Source organism: Xenopus tropicalis, chromosome 1 (assembly GCF_000004195.4).
Source record: "Xenopus tropicalis strain Nigerian chromosome 1, UCB_Xtro_10.0, whole genome shotgun sequence".
NCBI lineage: Eukaryota > Metazoa > Chordata > Amphibia > Anura > Pipidae > Xenopus > Xenopus tropicalis.
This window is the reverse complement of record NC_030677.2, coordinates 86,875,116-86,893,579: the sequence shown is the minus strand read 5'-3', so window position 1 is coordinate 86,893,579 and position 18,464 is coordinate 86,875,116. Positions and strand designations below refer to the sequence as shown.

At 38.4% G+C, this 18,464-nt stretch overlaps 1 protein-coding gene across 2 annotated transcripts in view; it reads right to left on the bottom strand.

Moving 5' to 3' along the window:
* The window catches only part of arhgap24 (Rho GTPase activating protein 24), a 269,673-nt gene that overhangs the window by 88,444 nt on the left and 162,765 nt on the right, over positions 1 to 18,464 (bottom strand). Inside the window, exon 1 of one of the 2 annotated variants that reach the window (XM_018097448.2) lies at positions 8,286 to 8,494. The exons of the other annotated variant lie outside the window; for it this stretch is intronic. The gene's annotated coding sequence lies outside the window, so the exon portion shown is untranslated. Of the gene's footprint in view, positions 1 to 8,285; positions 8,495 to 18,464 lie in introns of those variants that run through there. 2 annotated transcript variants of the gene reach the window in all.

The following is an 18,464-nucleotide window of genomic DNA, read 5'->3' as shown; positions in this document are numbered from 1 at the left end:
CCAGTGGAAAAGCATATGCATTGTTAAGTGGCCAAAAATTTCCTTACAATATTCATTTTTTGTCTTGAAAGGGATAGTTAAATTAAAAGACTGACTCTTTTTAATTTAACTATCCCATTCAAGACAATAAATGAATATTGGATTTATACGGAAAAAGGCTTTTGGGCTTCATATTAGGATAAAAAAAGGTAAAAATAGATATTCAGAAGACAAAAATATAGAACTAATGTTTGTCTGCTGCTAAAGGGCTATTTGACTCATAAGAATGTTGATTTTTTTTTCTTTCATAAATCATTAAAATGTTAACTATTGGAGTAGAAAAATAACACTTATTCTATGCTGGGTATTTTTTTCATATTAATTATTCCTATTGAAATGTTTTTCACACAGATTGTAAGCTTGCATAAAAATAGGTCTGAAAAATCAATAAAAGGTGTAGTGTTCTACAAAACTGACTAATAATAAACTCTGACAATATAGGCCTCTCATAGAGCTACAACTTAAGAGTGTAAGTCAGGTGAAAAAGTGTGAAAAAGTATGATAAAGGCATTTTTTCTCTCTTTGATTGACAGAGTCAATGTGTGTAGGGGGCTCCTCTTTGTCTAGAAGATGTTTTTCAAAGCTCACCAAAATAAACCAAATAACCAACTAGCTTTAATACATCTTTTATGCAAAGAAAGCCCCCCCCAAAATATTAGACTGAAGAAAAGTGTAAGAGTGGAGTAACAATTTCAGAAAACAGTACCAAATTCTTCATTGATTATACGTAGAAATTTTCTTATTTCTATAAGACAACGCTTATATCATATTTCATAATGATTTTCCTTTAAATATCACACATACACATAATGCCGCTGGAAAATAGGATTGAAACAAAAGGCCTATTAATTTGAAACATTCCAATCTACTTTCCTTATTAAAAATACATTTTATAATGCCGAGTATTGCGACACGTAGCAAATAAGTGGAATTAATCACTTTTTTCACAATATTGGGTCACAGAGATCAGGCTCGTTTAGAAGAAAAAAATGTTTTGCTACCACAGACAACTAATCAAGGCAAAGCTTATGCCATCCCACCAGCAATGCACATTCTTGCTGGTGGGATGACATAAGCTTTGCTTGATTTTCCTAAGCCACCCAACGTTTCCTCATGAGGCAACTTTGGCACACAAATGACATTGTCACAGTGCAATAACGATTGCACTTTTTGTTTACAGTGTATACAAGACTTTTTAAAATTTGGCATCAAGTGCTGTCTTGAATAAAAAAAGGCATTAACTTGAGGAATAAAAGCAGAATTAGACCACTTTATAGATCTTGGAAAGATCTCACATTGAGTATGCAATGCAGCTTTGGGTCCCAGCCTTAAAGGAATTCTGTGGTGATTTTTATGGTGTAAATTTTAAAATTTTATTTTTGAAGCAAGAAATGTATTTTTTTTTACTTGTAATATTGGTGTATAGACAGCCATCTCAGTACATTGTGCCTTATCCTCAGCTTTCAGAAGGAGCCAGCGCTAAACATTAGAACTGCTTTTGTTGAACCTTTTGTTTCTCCTACTCCCATGTAACTGGAGGAGTCCCAAGCCAGACTTGGATTTTTTACTATTGAGTGCATTTCTGATATCTACCAAAGTTGTCAGGAAGCTGCTTGCTTGATTTCAATGCAGGATTCTGCTTGAGAAGATCTATTAATTGATGTTTTTTTCCCTTCAGTCTTGGAATTCACAATTACAGCAAACAGGCCGGCACCATTTTGTGTACACTGTTATTAAGGCAAGCTTTGCTTCACCCCAAAATCTTATGCATTTGTCATCTAGGTGATATCTAGGAAGTGCTGAATGGAAAATGAAAGTAATTGTAATTGAAAAATCTGAGCTGTTAATTATATATTGCCTTACAGTGAGGGTAGCAAGGTTGTAGAATACCTGAAAGTTAATGTTGTTATGGAAGATTCTATTAATTCCTTTAAAAATTGCCTATAGTGATCTACAGTTATTTTAGTATAGGTTTGTATATATATTTATATGCGGAGTTGATGTCTTTCCCCCAAAACAAATGTCTCTCACAAAAAAAGGAGCCTAGTTATTGTTCCTGTTTGCATTAGGAACAAAGACCCTGCTTAGGCCAATTGATATGATAAATTCATATCTGACCTGTACTCTTCAAGATTAAATGGTGTTTAATCAAATAATGTATTCAAAATATGGGACATATGCAAGGGTTTTTTTTTAATTAAAAATAACAAACAATAATTACCCAAGTGATCTAAAATAAGGTGACCAGATTTTCAGAATATAAAACAATATAAAAAAAAAGCAGCTGCAGGTACACAGTGAAATAATCCTGCTCAAACAAACACTCAGACTCCCTTCCCTTAGTGCTCCCTGTTTTGTGCTGCTGCTGCTTTTACTTTACTAATAAAAGATCATTAGGTGATAACAGCTCTGCACTACAGCCAGGCACTAATGTTCTGCTTTAAAAGTTGGAGCCTACAAAGAGCTATCCATCACATATCTGTCAGGCTGAGATAAATACCAGAGCTGTAGTGCAGCTGACTGCTGCCTTAACCCCTTACCTAACAAGAAGCAGGAGAGAGCACCGCATCACAGAGGGCAGGAGAGCAGGTTCAGGAGAAAGTGGTGCAGGCACAGTGAAGGATATCAGAGGGGGAAGGGGTGAGGCTGACAGCAGATCTCTTTTTCTTCCTCTTTGTCCTGTGATAACAATGGTTGCTAGAGGGATGATTTTCTGAGGTGATTGGCTACATTTGGTTCACATTTGTAGCCAATGATAAAGCACATTGCAGGCATTTGCTTTGCTCAATGAGGTTTGTTTCTGGACTGGGTGCTGCCAGTACACGGGGACTTTTAAACTTTATTTCAGCTGCCAGGTCCACAGGCAATTTTCAACGGGGCAGGAGGTCTTGAAACGGGGCCAACCCTTCCAAGTAAACCCAGCACACACAAACCTATACTGACCTATCTATACACTCACATATATAAACCATATATACCAACATCAGTACTAACTGGATTTTAGTATCACAATAATAGCCTTGGATACAATGCTTGTTCAAGAACTCATCCAAGCCAAGACATTATCAGAATCTGCCATTACAATATCACTAGGAAGGGCATTCCACAACCTCACTGCCCTCACTGTGAAAAACCACCTACGCTGCTTCAAATGGAAGCTCTGTTCTTCTTATCTAAAGTTGGTGCACTAGTCGTTTTTATGGGAAAAAAAGAACATCCCCTATCTGCCTATAATCTCCTCTAATGTACTTGTACAGAATAATCATGTCCCCTCACAAGCACCTTTTTCCAGAGAAAACCATCCCAACTTTAACAGTCTGAAGTCCTGCCACGTGTTTATATGTATAGAAATGATTAGCCTTTACTAGAACTCACTAAATAATGCCACCTAGCACTGTTGAATGCTTCTTGCATGCTAATAATCACCAGGAAATTCCTCTAAGATTCTACTGGCTAAACAACAGCTCTGCTGCTAGTAAGGTACTAAAGGGGATGCTCATAATAAAATGCAGGTTTGCAAGTTTTAATAGTACAGTGTTGTAGAGAAAATATTTTATGCAACAGTGAGAAGAGTCACATGAGACTTGCCTTCCTTACCCTCACCTTTGGTCAGTGGCACATAGGGGGGTTAGTCGCCCACAATAATGAAGATGTACGCATCGTTTCATTTACCCAAAGTTGCCTCGCGTATGCCATCCCACCAGCGATTTACATTCTTGCCAGTGGGATGGCATGTCGGAGAGATTAGTCACCCACAATAATAAAGATTTATCATGGGTGACTTATCTCCCTGTGTGCCACTTCTCTTAACATGTCACACTGAAGTACTTGCGCATCGACTATTACTTTAACTCTGGATTGTAAGTTGCAAATTGGGTGTAGTGAAACTTTGTATGGAAAAACATACAAATCCCCAAATCATGGGCATTTATTCAATGCTTTTTTGTCACACTTAACAGCATTTTAGAAGCCATGACAGTATGCTCTGATCCTAGTTGGTAAACAGGCAAAAGAGTGGGGCTAAATGGATAAGGGTCTTCTAAATAATTTGCAAAACATCTGAATAAGTGCTGTTACATCTGTATATTCTGGGGAATGGGGTGTGTGGGTGATATGCAGGTTGCTAAATGAAAACACATTTTCTATTCAGGTTATTTTTCATGACCATTTTACAGCTTTTCAAGAAACATATTGACATTTAAATGGCTTCTGTTTATTTACTGTAATAGAATCAGCCCAACATCTCTCAATCAATATGAGAATAGAATGGAAATTGCAATATAGACCTATATACTCAATCCGCTGCCTTTAAAAAAGGGCACAAAAAAACTACAACAGAATAAGTATTCCTGCTATACATATAGACTTGCTTTCTATTTTTAATGAGTACTGAACTGAAGTATGTAAAGGAAAAAGTATTTTTTTTTTTTTTTTGCTGTGCTGTAATAGGTTGTAATGTATGTGTTCTTCCACTAGATATACTACAAACCTTCTATGCATATTTACAAAATGCAATTAATAACACAGGAATGTTCAAACTGCACTCAAACTCCTTGCCAGTGTCATACTCAGGGATGAACTATTAAAACTTAACTAGTTGGTTTAGTAGCTATCTATAGTTGTATCTTACAAGATTCAAGATACTTTTAGGATGAGGTGTCTGATGAGCCACCACATACCACACAGTCTGCGCTGTCAGAGCTCATAAACAGTCTGAAAGCCTAGTGTATGGGATATAAAGAAAAGTGATTTAATCGCGTTCCTTCCTTTATCCTGTAACTGAATACATAGAAATAAAGAAATACAAAGAAATAAAATTGAAAACATGTGAACCCCAAGGGGAGGGATTCATTAAATGTATGCATTTCCAGGCCCCGACTGGCAATTTGACTGTTCAGGCAAATGCCCGATAGGCTGCCCTATCTAAATCTACAGTGGCTTGCAAAAGTATTCGGCCCCCTCGAACTTTTCCACATTTTGTCACATTACAGCCACAAACATGAATCAATTTTATTGGAATTCCACGTGAAAGACCAATACAAAGTGGTGTACACGTGAGAAGTGGAACGAAAATCATACATGATTCCAAACATTTTTTACAAATAAATAACTGCAAAGTGGGGTGTGCCCTCAGCCCCCTGAGTCAATACTTTGTAGAACCACCTTTTGCTGCAATTACAGCTGCCAGTCTTTTAGGGTATGTCTCTATCAGCTTTGCACATCTAGAGACTGAAATCATTGCCCATTCTTCTTTGCAAAACAGCTCCAGCTCAGTCAGATTAGATGGACAGCGTTTGTGAACAGCAGTTTTCAGATCTTGCCACAGATTCTCGATTGGATTTAGATCTGGACTTTGACTGGGCCATTCTAACACATGGATATGTTTTGTTTTAAACTATTCCATTGTTGCCCTGGCTTTATGCTTAGGGTCGTTGTCCTGCTGGAAGGTGAACCTCCGCCTCAAGTCTCAAGTCTTTTGCAGACTCCAAGAGGTTTTCTTCCAAGTTTGCCCTGTATTTGGCTCCATCCATCTTCCCATGAACTCTGACCAGCTTCCCTGTCCCTGCTGAAGAGAAGCACCCCCAGAGCATGATGCTGCCACCACCATATTTGACAGTGGGGATGGTGTGTTCAGAGTGATGTGCAGTGTTAGTTTTCCGCCACACATAGCGTTTTGCATTTTGGCCAAAAAGTTCCATTTTGGTCTCATCTGACCAGAGCACCTTCTTCCACATGTTTGCTGTGTCCCCCACATGGCTTGTGGCAAACTGCAAACGGGACTTCTTATGGTTTTCTGTTAACAATGGCTTTCTTCTTGCCACTCTTCCATAAAGGCCAACTTTGTGCAGTGCACGACTAATAGTTGTCCTATGGACAGATTCCCCCACCTGAGCTGTAGATCTCTGCAGCTCGTCCAGAGTCACCATGGGCCTCTTGGCTGCATTTCTGATCAGCGCTCTCCTTGTTTGGCCTGCGAGTTTAGGTGGACGGCCTTGTCTTGGTAGATTTACAGTTGTGCCATACTCCTTCCATTTCTGAATGATCGCTTGAACAGTGCTCCGTGGGATGTTCAAGGCTTTGGAAATCTTTTTGTAGCCTAAGCCTGCTTTAAATTTCTCAATAATTTTATCCCTGACCTGTCTGGTGTGTTCTTTGGACTTCATGGTGTTGTTGCTCCCAATATTCTCAACCTCTGAGGCCGTCACAGAGCAGCTGTATTTGTACTGACATTAGATTACACACAGGTGCACTCTATTTAGTCATTAGCACTCATCAGGCAATGTCTATGGGCAACTGACTGCACTCAGACCAAAGGGGGCTGAATAATTACGCACACCCCACTTTGCAGTTATTTATTTGTTAAAAATGTTTGGAATCATGTATGATTTTCGTTCCACTTCTCATGTGTACACCACTTTGTATTGGTCTTTCACGTGGAATTCCAATAAAATTGATTCATGTTTGTGGCTGTAATGTGACAAAATGTGGAATACTTTTGCAAGCCACTGTATACAGTATATCGAGTTTACAAACTCAAAAAACTCAAATAAATTTGAGTTTGAAAACATGGCTTGACTTTGTCTAGGACAACTCCCATTGACTTCTTAAGAAACTCGCAAGCTTTACACTAGTTTTTGAACCATAACTCGAATTGTGAGTTTTACCGCTGAAAAAATATCAAACTCAAATGTATTTTCAGGGAGGCAAAGGGAGGGAGGGAGGCAATGCTTAGTGCCGGACTGTATACTATAAAAGTCATTTTTTAATAACAAGTGCATGAACTAAGGGGAGCAAGTGCCCACCCCTTAGGGCTCACTTAATAAACTTTTGCACCACTGGCATTGCTGCTCCCTGCACCTGTGGCAATACAGGTAAGGCACCACTCGGGGTGCAAAATGCAAAAAAATAGCTGGTTATGGCCTTTTTTTTGCAGTTGTGTTGTGCATGTTAAATGACTCTTATGACTATAATGTTACAGTTAATGAAGATAAACATAAAATAAATGTTGCCAGTGTAAAATAAATTTTGCCAATGGCAACTAGTAATACCGATTCAAATAATAGATTTGAAAGCTTGTTGTCTGTACCAGTTTTGCAAACTCTTGCAGTGAGAATACTGATAAACACCAACCTAAATATGTTTTGACTGCATTTTGACACAGAAAGTCAGCATGACATAAAATCATCAGAATTAATCTTATATTCTATGTACTTTATAATATCAGTGTTTACATTTTTCATTTCCTTAAAGTCAGTACTTCTTAGCAGACATATGCATGACTCATCCTGAATATCAAACAAGCAAAACAAGGCAAATAGGCACTATATATCTATATCTGTATATATATATATATATATATATATATATATATATATATATATATACTGTATATATATATATATTTATATACAGATACTCACATACCTTAAGTTGGATAAAAACCTGCTTTGTAAATATTGAAATTATGTACAAAAAGGTTTTTAGGAGTCAGGTAAGGCATAAATGAAAATTCCAATACTTCAAACATGTCTTACTATAGTGATTGTATGACTCCCCAGTGGGACACGTCCCTGGGTTTAGTCAACTGCACCAGCAACAGGGGCATAATGTCATTTAGCCCTGGTGTGAAGTAATTTAGCCATGGTGAAACCAAGCATTGTCAATTTTTTTAAAGTGGCAAAATAGGCTTAAATCAGTTGACACTGGAATACATTGATTGCACTCAGGCTCATGAATGTAATAAACAACCTATTAACAATGTTGGTGCTACAGAAACATCATACTTTTCACTGTTTAATAACATCAGATATCTTACATTTGGCATACAATCACATAGCTCAAGTGCCTAAACTTTAAATAATGTAACCATGACTATAATATTATTACAACAATACCAACAACAAAATATCCTTTGTTCTCTCTTACTAATGTATACAATATATTACATTGTACTTATAAATTGCAGTCCTCAGCTAGGGAGCACTCACATGTCTCAATAAGCTTTTAGAGCTGGGAACAGAGTATGAAACAGATTTATACAAACAATGAACCTTTCTTATTAGAAGCCCTTATAGCTAAAAAGCTTTCACACTGCCTTTCTGTGCAGACACTGCTCATGGATCCAAAACACAGGCTAATTAAAAATGAAATGATAGACTTTATAAGGTAAAACACTCACTCAGAACACAGAAAAAGGAAACAGCACAAGTCTTTCTGCTGCATAAAATACAGACAAACTCACTCACCGGGGCTCAGTGCTCCTAAACACAGTCCATTCAGTATTGTTAATAAGCCGGCAGTGCAGCTGCTGATATGATGATCCCTGCATCTGTTCCCTGTGTTTGCTCACTGCAGTTTCCCCTGTGACTCCATCATACAGGAATGGCAGTTACAACCTCCTCCTCCCTGACAGGACTAGAGGAAACACTGCTGATATGCTTTTAGACTCAGGTATGGAGCAGTGAGGCTTAACAAGGTCACACATACGCACATAAACAAGGCATACAAAATGAAAAGCGACGAATGGGAAAGGGGGAAGAAGAAAAAGTGAATTTCACAGCTGCTCCTTTCAGAGCTATTCACTATGAATAATCTTAAACTCCAGGAAGAAGGGACTAAAGGAGCACAACAGCTAAAAAACAAAACCCAGCTGGTCCATTTGGCAGGGATATACAAGTATTGATTGGTGTTTGCCTAAGTTACCCATGGCACTTAATGTTAGAAGTAAGTATGGTGTAATTATGTAAAATGTACAAATATATGTTTATGAATAGCATATACAGTGACTGTATATGTAAATGGGACACCCTGCCCAGAAAGCTTTCATTAGTAAGCATTCTAATACAGAATATGAATGCTGATGGCAGGAAACATGGTTATGTACAGGTAGTATAAAAGTACATATAAACATGTGCAATCAACAACCTGAAAATAATTGTCTTCTCAAATTATATTGTGGTTTATATAACAAAAGAACCAGCGCAAATGTGCATGAAAGGGAAGAAAAGAGCAAGAAAGAAGAGAGAAAAGAGGCAAAGAAAGAAGAGAGGAAAAAAATATATAGTGTAGTAATTTCTCAATACTGATTAATAAACACAAATCAGTGCAATCAAATTTTTAGTGCAAATTTCAAATAATGCTATTTTGGGGACTATTATAGAGTTGTAGTTTCACAACACCAATAAGTAGAGTATAACTCTCCAACAATTTACAAAGTGTTCAAGTGCTTCATAAAATCATGTGCAAATTTCAAATAATGCTATTCAACCTTATGGTTCTGCAAACACCTATTGGCGCCAATCTTATAGAGTTGTAGTTCCACAACACCAATAAGTAGGTTATAACTCTCCAACTATTTTGGAGCTTTCTAGTGAAATAAAAGTCAGCAAAGGCTGTATTATTAATAATAATAATAATAATAATGTATTATATAGCTTGTGTGTGTTAGTTAGGCCTTCCAGGGACAATTCTTAATAGTCACAGCACTCATTAAATGTGCAGGTGCTGTACCAAATTTAGTATCCAGTTCCAGTCCCTCCCCACAGCTCTACAGAGGATGCATGTTTTTCTCTTGTCAACAGGAATGCACCATAGCCACAAAATTCTTAAAATAAACCAGCTCATATACAGGGTCAGTGAGAATGGCTTGCATAAAAATGATGCCTTTAAAGCTATTGATTTCAGCAGAAATACAGCACACGATTTTGGGGGAACACCCCCTTTCTCAGGTGCCCCCCAAAAGCTTGTGCTGTATTTCTGCTGAAATAAATGGCTTAAAGGGAAACTATACCCCCAAACAATGTATGTCTCTATAAAAATATATTGCATTAGCAAGCTTATGTGTAAAACCCTGCTACTTCTACATAAACCATTTACATAAAAATATACTTTTTTAGTAGTACGTGCTATTGGGTATTTCTAAATAGAAAGTTGCTACTTTAAGAATTAAGGGCAGCCTCCTGGGATCATAGGATTCACAGTGCACACAAAGAAGCCAAGGCACACTTACATGCAAGGTCATATCAGTAGTCATGAGCGAATCTGTCCCGTTTCACTTTGCCATAAAATTCGCGAAACAGCAAAAAATCACTCACCTCTTTTTTGTCGCCCACATCTATTTTTTTGTTGCCCGTGCTTTTTTTACATGACCACGCCCATTTTTGACACAACCCCGCCCAATTTGACAAAAAAAATCCCGCGCAACACATTTTGGTTAAGTATTCTTTCTGGGGGTATCATTTTCCTTTAAAGGCATTTGCTGGAGTATAGAGGTTTGCTTCACTCAATACAAAGTATACAAACTGGATGCTGTTTGGCTTGGAAGCAGCCAGGGAAGTGAGTGCAACCTTGGAATATTTAAGTGGTGTGCTGAAGAATTTGTTTTTGCATAAGTCTGTAGGAACTCAGCTTGAAATACATTTTAGACCAAAATGCAGTAATTATACTAAGACTATGTACATGTGTGGGATCGATTATTTAATATACCTTATTCTGGATAACCAGAATGCTCGGGACCTGGGGTTTTCTGGATAAGGGATCATTCCGTAATTTGGATCTCCATAACTTAAGTCTGCTAAAAATAATTTAAATATTGAATAAACCCAAAAGGCTTGTTTTACCTTTAATAAGGATTAAATCTATCTTAGTTGGGATCAAGTGCAAGGTACTGTTTTATAATTACAGAGAAAAAGGAAATCATTTCGAAAAATTAGAATTACTTGCTTATAATGTCTATGGGAGATGGCCTTTCTGTAATTTGGAACATTCTGGATAATGGGTCTCCAGGTAAGGGATCCCATACCTGTACTAAAATTTTTTTTTAAAAAAAACTGAAAATAACCTATATAGTATTGTTTTATCAGCAAAATAGATTTAGATACCAAGTACAAGGTACTAGGGGTAATTTACTTTATACCACAGTTGTGCTTCATTGCAGTATTTGCGTGAAAATTCCATTTATTAAAAGTCTTGGGACAACATATGCTCACTGCATTTCTGTATAACTGGGTTTGGTGACACTGGCTTCCTCATGCAGCTTCAGCAACCTGCATTAATCACTACAGTTCAGTTTTGCCAAAAGCATAAGATGCATATGAAGGCTGAAATAACACCAACCCGACTTTAAACCACTGCATTATAGGTAAAAACCACAGTGATTACATCTAAAATTGCACCCCTACTGTCTTATTACAGAAAAAATTAAATTGTTTAAAATAATATGCAGTATTTTTTCTTAAAAAAAATGGTCTTTCCATATTTGAGGACTTTCAGGATACATAGTTACATAGTTACATAGGGTTGAAAAAAGACCAGAGTCCATCAAGTTCAACCCTTCCAAGTAATCCCAGCACACGCAACCTATACTTACCAATCTATACTATCACATACATAACTATATATACAAACATTAATACTAACTGTAGATATTAGTATCACAATAGCCTTGGATGTTATGCTTGTTCAAGAACTCATCCAGGCCCCTCTTAAAGGCATTAACAGAATCTGCCATTACCACATCACTAGAAATTGCATTCCACAACCTCACTGTCCTCACCGTGAAAAACCACCTACACTGCTTCAAATGGAAGCTCCGTTCCTCTAATCTAAAGGGGTGGCCTCTGGTGCGTTAATCGTTTTTATGGGAGAAAAGAACACCCCCTATCTGCCTATAATCCCCTCTAATGTATTTGTACAGAGTAATCATGTCCCCTCACAAGCGCCTCTTTTCCAGAGAAAACAACCCCAACCTTGACAGTCTAATCTCATAGCTTAAATCTTCCATCCCTTTTACCAGTTTAGTTGCACATCTCTGCACTCTCTCCAGCTCATTAATATCCTTCTTAAAGGAGAAGGAAAGGCTAAGTCACTTGGGGGTGCCAAAATGTTAGGCACCCCCAAGTGACTTAGAGCGCCTACCTTGTACCCCGGGCTGGTGCCCCTGTACGGAGGGAACAGCACCAGCCCGGGGCACCTGTAGACACCGCTTCCTCCTTCCTTTGCGCGCTGCCGGCGAAATCCGCCGGCCGGCACATGCGCAGTAGAGTGAAAAGCCGACTTTAATGTTTAAGTTCGGCTTTTCACTCTACTGCGCATGCGCGCGCAAGCGAGGAGGAAGGAGGAAGCGCCGGCAGCTACCCCGGGCTGGTGGTGTTCCCTCCGTACAGGGGCACCAGCCCGGGGTACAGGGTAGGCGTTCTAAGTCACTTGGGGGTGCCTAACATTTTGGCACCCCCAAGTGACTTAGCCTTTCCTTCTCCTTTAAGGACTGGAGCCCAAAACTGCACTGCATACTCAAGGTGAAGCCTTACCAGGGACCTATAAAGAGGCAAAATTATGTTTTCATCCCTTGAGTCAATGCCATTTTTATACAAGACAGCACTTTATTTGCTTTAGTAGCCACAGAATGATACTGCCTGGAATTAGACAACTTGTTATCTACAAAAACCCCTAGATCCTTCTCTAAGGGTACCCCCAACAAACTAACATTCAGTAGATAGTTCGCGTTTATATTATTTCTACCAAAGTGCATAACTTTGCACTTGTCCATCATTGAACCTCATTTTCCAGTTTGCTGCCCAGTTTTCCAATTTTGTCAAATCGCTCTGCAAAGCGGCAGCATCCTGCATGGAACTTATAGTTTTGCACAATTTAGTGTCATCAGCAAAAATAGAAACCGTACTCTCTATGCCCACCTCCAGGTCATTAATAAACAAGTTAAAAAGCAAAGGACCAAGGACTGACCCCTGTGTTACTCCACTAACAACATTGGTCCAATTAGAAAATGTTCCATTTACCACCACTCTTTGTAATCTACCCTTCAGCCAGTTCTCTATCCAATTACAAATATTATGTTCTAGGCCAATATTCCTCAATTTGATCTTTAACCTTCTGTGAGGTACTGTATCAAACACTTTAGCAAAGTCCAAGTAGATGACATCAACTGCCATTCCAGCATCAAGGTTCCTGCTCACCTCCTCATAATTTAGTCATTAGCCTGGCAAGATCTTTTACACATAAAACCATGCTGGCACAAACTTATAGTATCATAAACTGCAATGTAATGAAGTACCCTATCCCTTATTACCCCTTCCAAAAGCTTTCCTACTACTGATGTCAGACTAAGAGGCCTATAGTTTTCAGGCTGAGAACGGGATCCCTTTTTAAATAACGGCACCACATTAGCAATTCGCCAGTCACTCAGCACCATGCCAGACCTCAACAAATCCTGAAAAATTAATTGAAGAGGCTTGGCAATCACAGTGCTAAGCTCATTTAATACCCTGGAATGAATCCCATCCGGTCCTGGACCTTTGTTTACCTTTACATGTTCAAGTCTCTTGACTTTCCTCCTGAGTGACCCATGCATCAGTAGCTAAATTACTAGAACTGGGCATATTAAAAGGGAAGCCCCATTCTCATCAACCAACTTACCCCCCTGTGATAATAAGGTTCCCACCCCTTCTTGCTTCATTTTTTACTACTCACTACTTTACTCCTAGCTGCAGTACCCCTTTCCACTTCTATTTTAGCTTGCCTGATAGTTTTTTGCATGTTTTATTTGCTTCCTTGTACCTGATGAAAGTTTCCGCTGTCCAATCTAACTTGTATGCTTTAAAAGCATGTTTTTTCTTACCAACCTCGACACTAAGGGGAATATTTATGATGCTGAGTAAAAAGTGGGGTAAAACATCACTGGTGATGTTGTTCATAGCAGCCAATCAGATACTTTGCTTTGATTTTCTAACTGTTGAAATCTAATTGCTGATTGGTTGCCCTGGGCAACATCACCAGTAATGCTTCACTCCACTTTTTACACAGCATCATAAATATACCCCCATCACTTTATTTCAGCCATCAAGGTTTTGCTTTGCGGCACCTCTCCTTGCTTACAAGGGGAATATACTGTTGTGTATACTTGCAAGGCAATGCTTTAAAAATGTTCCATTTTCCTTCTGTGTCTAACCCTATAAAAAGCCTTTCCCAGTTGACACATTGCAGAGATGCCCTTATACTGGCAAAGTCTGCTCGTCTAAAATTGAGCATTTTAGTTACTCCCTTATAGAGCTGTCTCTGCAGCATTATCTTAAAGGAGACCATGTTGTGATCACTGTTCCCCAAATGCTCACCCACACAAATGTTAGAGATGAGTTCAGTGTTATTAGATATTAACAGGTCCAAAATAAAGTCATTCCTAGTAGGTTCTTGACTAGGTTCTTCCTAGTAGGGTTTCTGAATAAGGAATCCCATACCTGTACTTATAAATGATTAGTAGTGTGTCCATCTGAGCCATCTAAATATATATCAAAGTTGACAGAAATGAATGTGGAATGCACAAAAATTGTCCAAGACTATTTTAGAAAATAGGTTTTTCAAAAATTACTGAGACAACTCCCATTGAGGTACAGGTATAGAATCCATTATCCGGAGACCCATTATGCAGAAAGCTCTGAATTACGGAAAGCCATAGACTCCATTTTAATTAAATAATTCAACATTTTAAAACTTATTTCCTTTTTCTCTGTAGTAATAAAACAGTACTTTGTAATCGAGCCCAACTAATATATAAATAATTATTATTGGATGCAAAACAAGTTGGGTTTAATTAATGTTTTATTGATTTTTTAGTAGACACGAGGTTTGGAGGTCCAAATTACAGAAAGACCCCTTATCCGGAATGCCCTTGGTCCCGAGCATTGTGGATAACGGGTCCTATACCTGTACCAAGTTTTTACATTCAAGTTTTTTTAAGTAGAAAAAGCAATAAGTACAAACCAGTCTTTCCATGCAAATTTTAGAGGTTGCACATTCTGCTGCACATTCTTAATAATATTCACATTCTTGAATAGTTAATTTTCTTGGGATTTACAGAGAAATTATAAAATCTGCTTTACCATTGTGGTTCCAAAAAGATAAAACTACCTATATTATCACGAAAACATTTTTTTTTAAATATATGTTATTATAATATGTTTTTAGCAGTTTTACTGAAATCCTGGTCTACTGAAATAGCATAACATAATAACAAGGAAAGTAACTAGGAAAGAAAAAAAACTTATGAGAGTCAATTATGACATTGCTCTATTATGCATTTTAATAAACAACCATGCAAATAACAGCATTTATTCAAACAGAAAATCCTGAGGGATATCATGTGAAATATTAATACGTTGAGTAAACTGGCTCTTTCCAATGCAAGTTTACAACCAGATTATTACATGAAAGGGTTTTCTAGGGTATGGCTAGAAGAAACAGCCCCAAACTTCAGGTAAAAAACAAACTTTGGCACAACTGTTTACCCCAGTCTAGTCACTGCAGCAAACAATAAGATAAGACTAAACTGGATCTGCTGTTAGAGTCAGAATTAGCCATTTGCTTTCCTAGAAATACCTGCAAGCCTAATTTGAGGGTCAGTTAGAGTGACTAAATAACTTGATACATGGATATATTTGCTTTGTACTCATGAGCTAAGATGGGCCCTAACCAAATGTTGGAGTTTAAAGTGGGGCTCGACCTGAAACAGTTTGATGAGCTCTGCATTAAAGGAGAAGGAAAGGTTAAGTCACTTGGGGGTGCCAAAATGTTAGGCACCCCCAAGTGACTTAAATCGCATACTTTTTACCCCGGGCTGGTGCCCTGTTCAGAGAGAACAGCACCAGCCTGGGGTAGCTGCGAGCGCTTCCTCTTCCGTATTCGCTGCGCGCGCATGCACAGTAGAGTGAAAAAGCCGAACTTAAACATAGAAGTTGGCTTTTCACTCTACTGCGCATGCGCCGGCCCACGGATTTCGCCGGCAGCGCGAAGACGGAAGGAGGAAGGCTCGCTGCAGGTACCCCGGGCTGGTGCTGTTTTCTCCTAACAGGGGCACCAGCCGGGGTACAAGGTAAGCGATTTAAGTCACTTGGGGGTGCCTAACATTTTGGCACCCCCAAGTGACTTAGCCTTTCCTTCTCCTTTAACACCTTCCCAGATTGCGACAGCTAAAAAAAATAAAATATTTATATATATTGTATACAAATATATATATATATATACATACTGGAACAAGGACAGCACTCCTAGGATTTAAAGAATTGTGAACAAAATGTAAATGCAAAAATAGAAAGGTTTATTACCAGTGTTGGACTGCAATTCCAGGGGCCCACCAGAAAACCTCAAACCATGGGCCCATTCTCCAAACTATTTTTCTTCCTCTTCTCATTTAACCTCTTTGTTCCATTAGTCTATTTTCTTTACATACTATAATCTGTTCTTCAATCTCTTTGTTTCCAAGCAAAAAAAGGGAATGGCCATGAAAGACCAAATGGTTAGAGGCAGGAGGGCCCGCTGACACCTTGGCCCACCGGGAGTTTTCCTGGTATCCAGTCTGACACTGTTTATTACTCAACATTTCGGTCTTACAAAGAAACCTTCATCTTGAGTGAAAAACAAATATATATATATATATTTTAGACTGATGATATTGACACCCTTCTTGATGGCTGGTGTAACTGTTTGGACAATGACAGACAAGGAGATTAGTTGTCTGCGATAAAACGCCTCTACCACCTCTAATCTGAAATTCTTTGTCATTGACAAAATTAATATTGCTGGTGGAAAAAAACATATGCAGTGTGTGGCTACTTTGTGAAGTAGCCCCAAGCTGCATCTCAAAGAAAGTTTGGGCTACTTCGGAGAGTAGCTGTACTGCATATGTTTCCCCACCAGCAATTTGCATTTTAACTGGTGGGAAAGAAACAAAGAACATTCTGTCTCCTGTGGCAGCCATGATTTATCATGGGCAAACACAATGTCCCATGTGTTATTTCCCTTAGAAGCAGTCTCTTAACATTGCTGCTAATCTGGAGAAGCCCACAAAGATTAATTTCTTATATATTTCTATGTGTTTAGAGTTAATTTATGACTATTTTTATTATTTTGCTGCAAGTAATTGTCTGGGGATGCCTGACATGAGCCGTCTGCAGACTGTGATTTAGAACACTAAATTAAAAGAGAAGGAAAGGCTAGTAAAGAGTTAATCTCAAAATGCAGGCATACCTTCAGTTGTCTCAATAGTGCCCTTAAGTCTCCCCATATTTCTCCCATTTAGAGGATCAGAAGCCAAACAGTAAGGAAAAACGCTGAGCAGGGTAGAGAAGATTCCCAAAATGCATCGCTCCTCCCCAGACTTGGCGACTTGGGACTGTAACAGGAGGCTCCCCCTAGCATCTGGTTGCCATGGCAGCAGCAGCATGAGACACAGGTGCTGGTAGGGGGACAGGCAAGGGGGGAGGCAAGCGGAGCGGGTGGTGGCAGTGGACGCAAGCGGAGCGGGCATCCCTTGTTAAAGATGGCGGCGCCGTTCACTGAAACAAGTATGTAGAATGTAGCAGGTGTATCTCTGTAAATCTTTCATTAGGCAAGCCAGAAATATAGCATTTTTACATAGCAATAGTAGTACTATTTAATAGTGTGGTTAATAGATTTTGACTTTCCTTGTCCTTTAAGATCCATCCTAAAGAATCTACAATCCTTATCTGCATTCTCTGGTATTACCCACCAATAAATATTACAAGATGCTACAGCCGCATAATTTTAATAAAATACCTGCATTGCTTGGTAGTAAAATGCTGCATAAATTACTCTTAAATAGCAATAGAAATGAAGCCCTGAACAGCATAGAGCTTCTCAGAAAGACATCTTCTTTTTATCAGTTTGAAATCACAGTGATACTTTCATAAATGAGATGGAGGAACAGATGTTACATAGTTAAATAGGGTTGAAAAAAGACCATCAAGTTCAACCCTTCCAACAAGGGTCAGAGTTTAGCAATGCCAGGACATCATGCATAATGTGGCCACAAAAGTCACTTGACACTGACATCACATCTGTTATTTGCATTCTCAAAGATTTTCAAATATGTTCTAGAACAAAGTGTGGTCCTTCCAGCAGAAGAAATAGCGATATATGCACGCAATTAATCATGAATTAATCATAAAAATTAATAACCTACTAAGATGCTGCAACTACTGGCATTTGATTTGCCTGTGTAAGCCTCAAAGCCTATTTTCCTTTCTAGTCAATAAAACTATTATAAACTAGTTGCAGTCAAATTGCTCACTGCTCACCAAAAAAGTAAATAAAATGAAGGTCACAAGACATAATGGGGTTGATTCACTAAAGTGCGCTAAATTTTATCGCACTTTTTTTGCGTTAAAATAGACGCGATAATTAGCGCGTGATTCACTATAGTATTATCGCGTGCGTTAAGTCGCCATATCGTATGCGTTAATTTTAGCGCTGAAAAGAATACAATCGCATGATTCACAAACACTTAGGCACGCTAAATATCACATTGGTCTATGCGAAAATTAACACCTACTTCAGGGAGGCGATAAATTATAGAAAAGTACAGTAAATGAGTTTTTGGCAATAAAATATGGACTTAG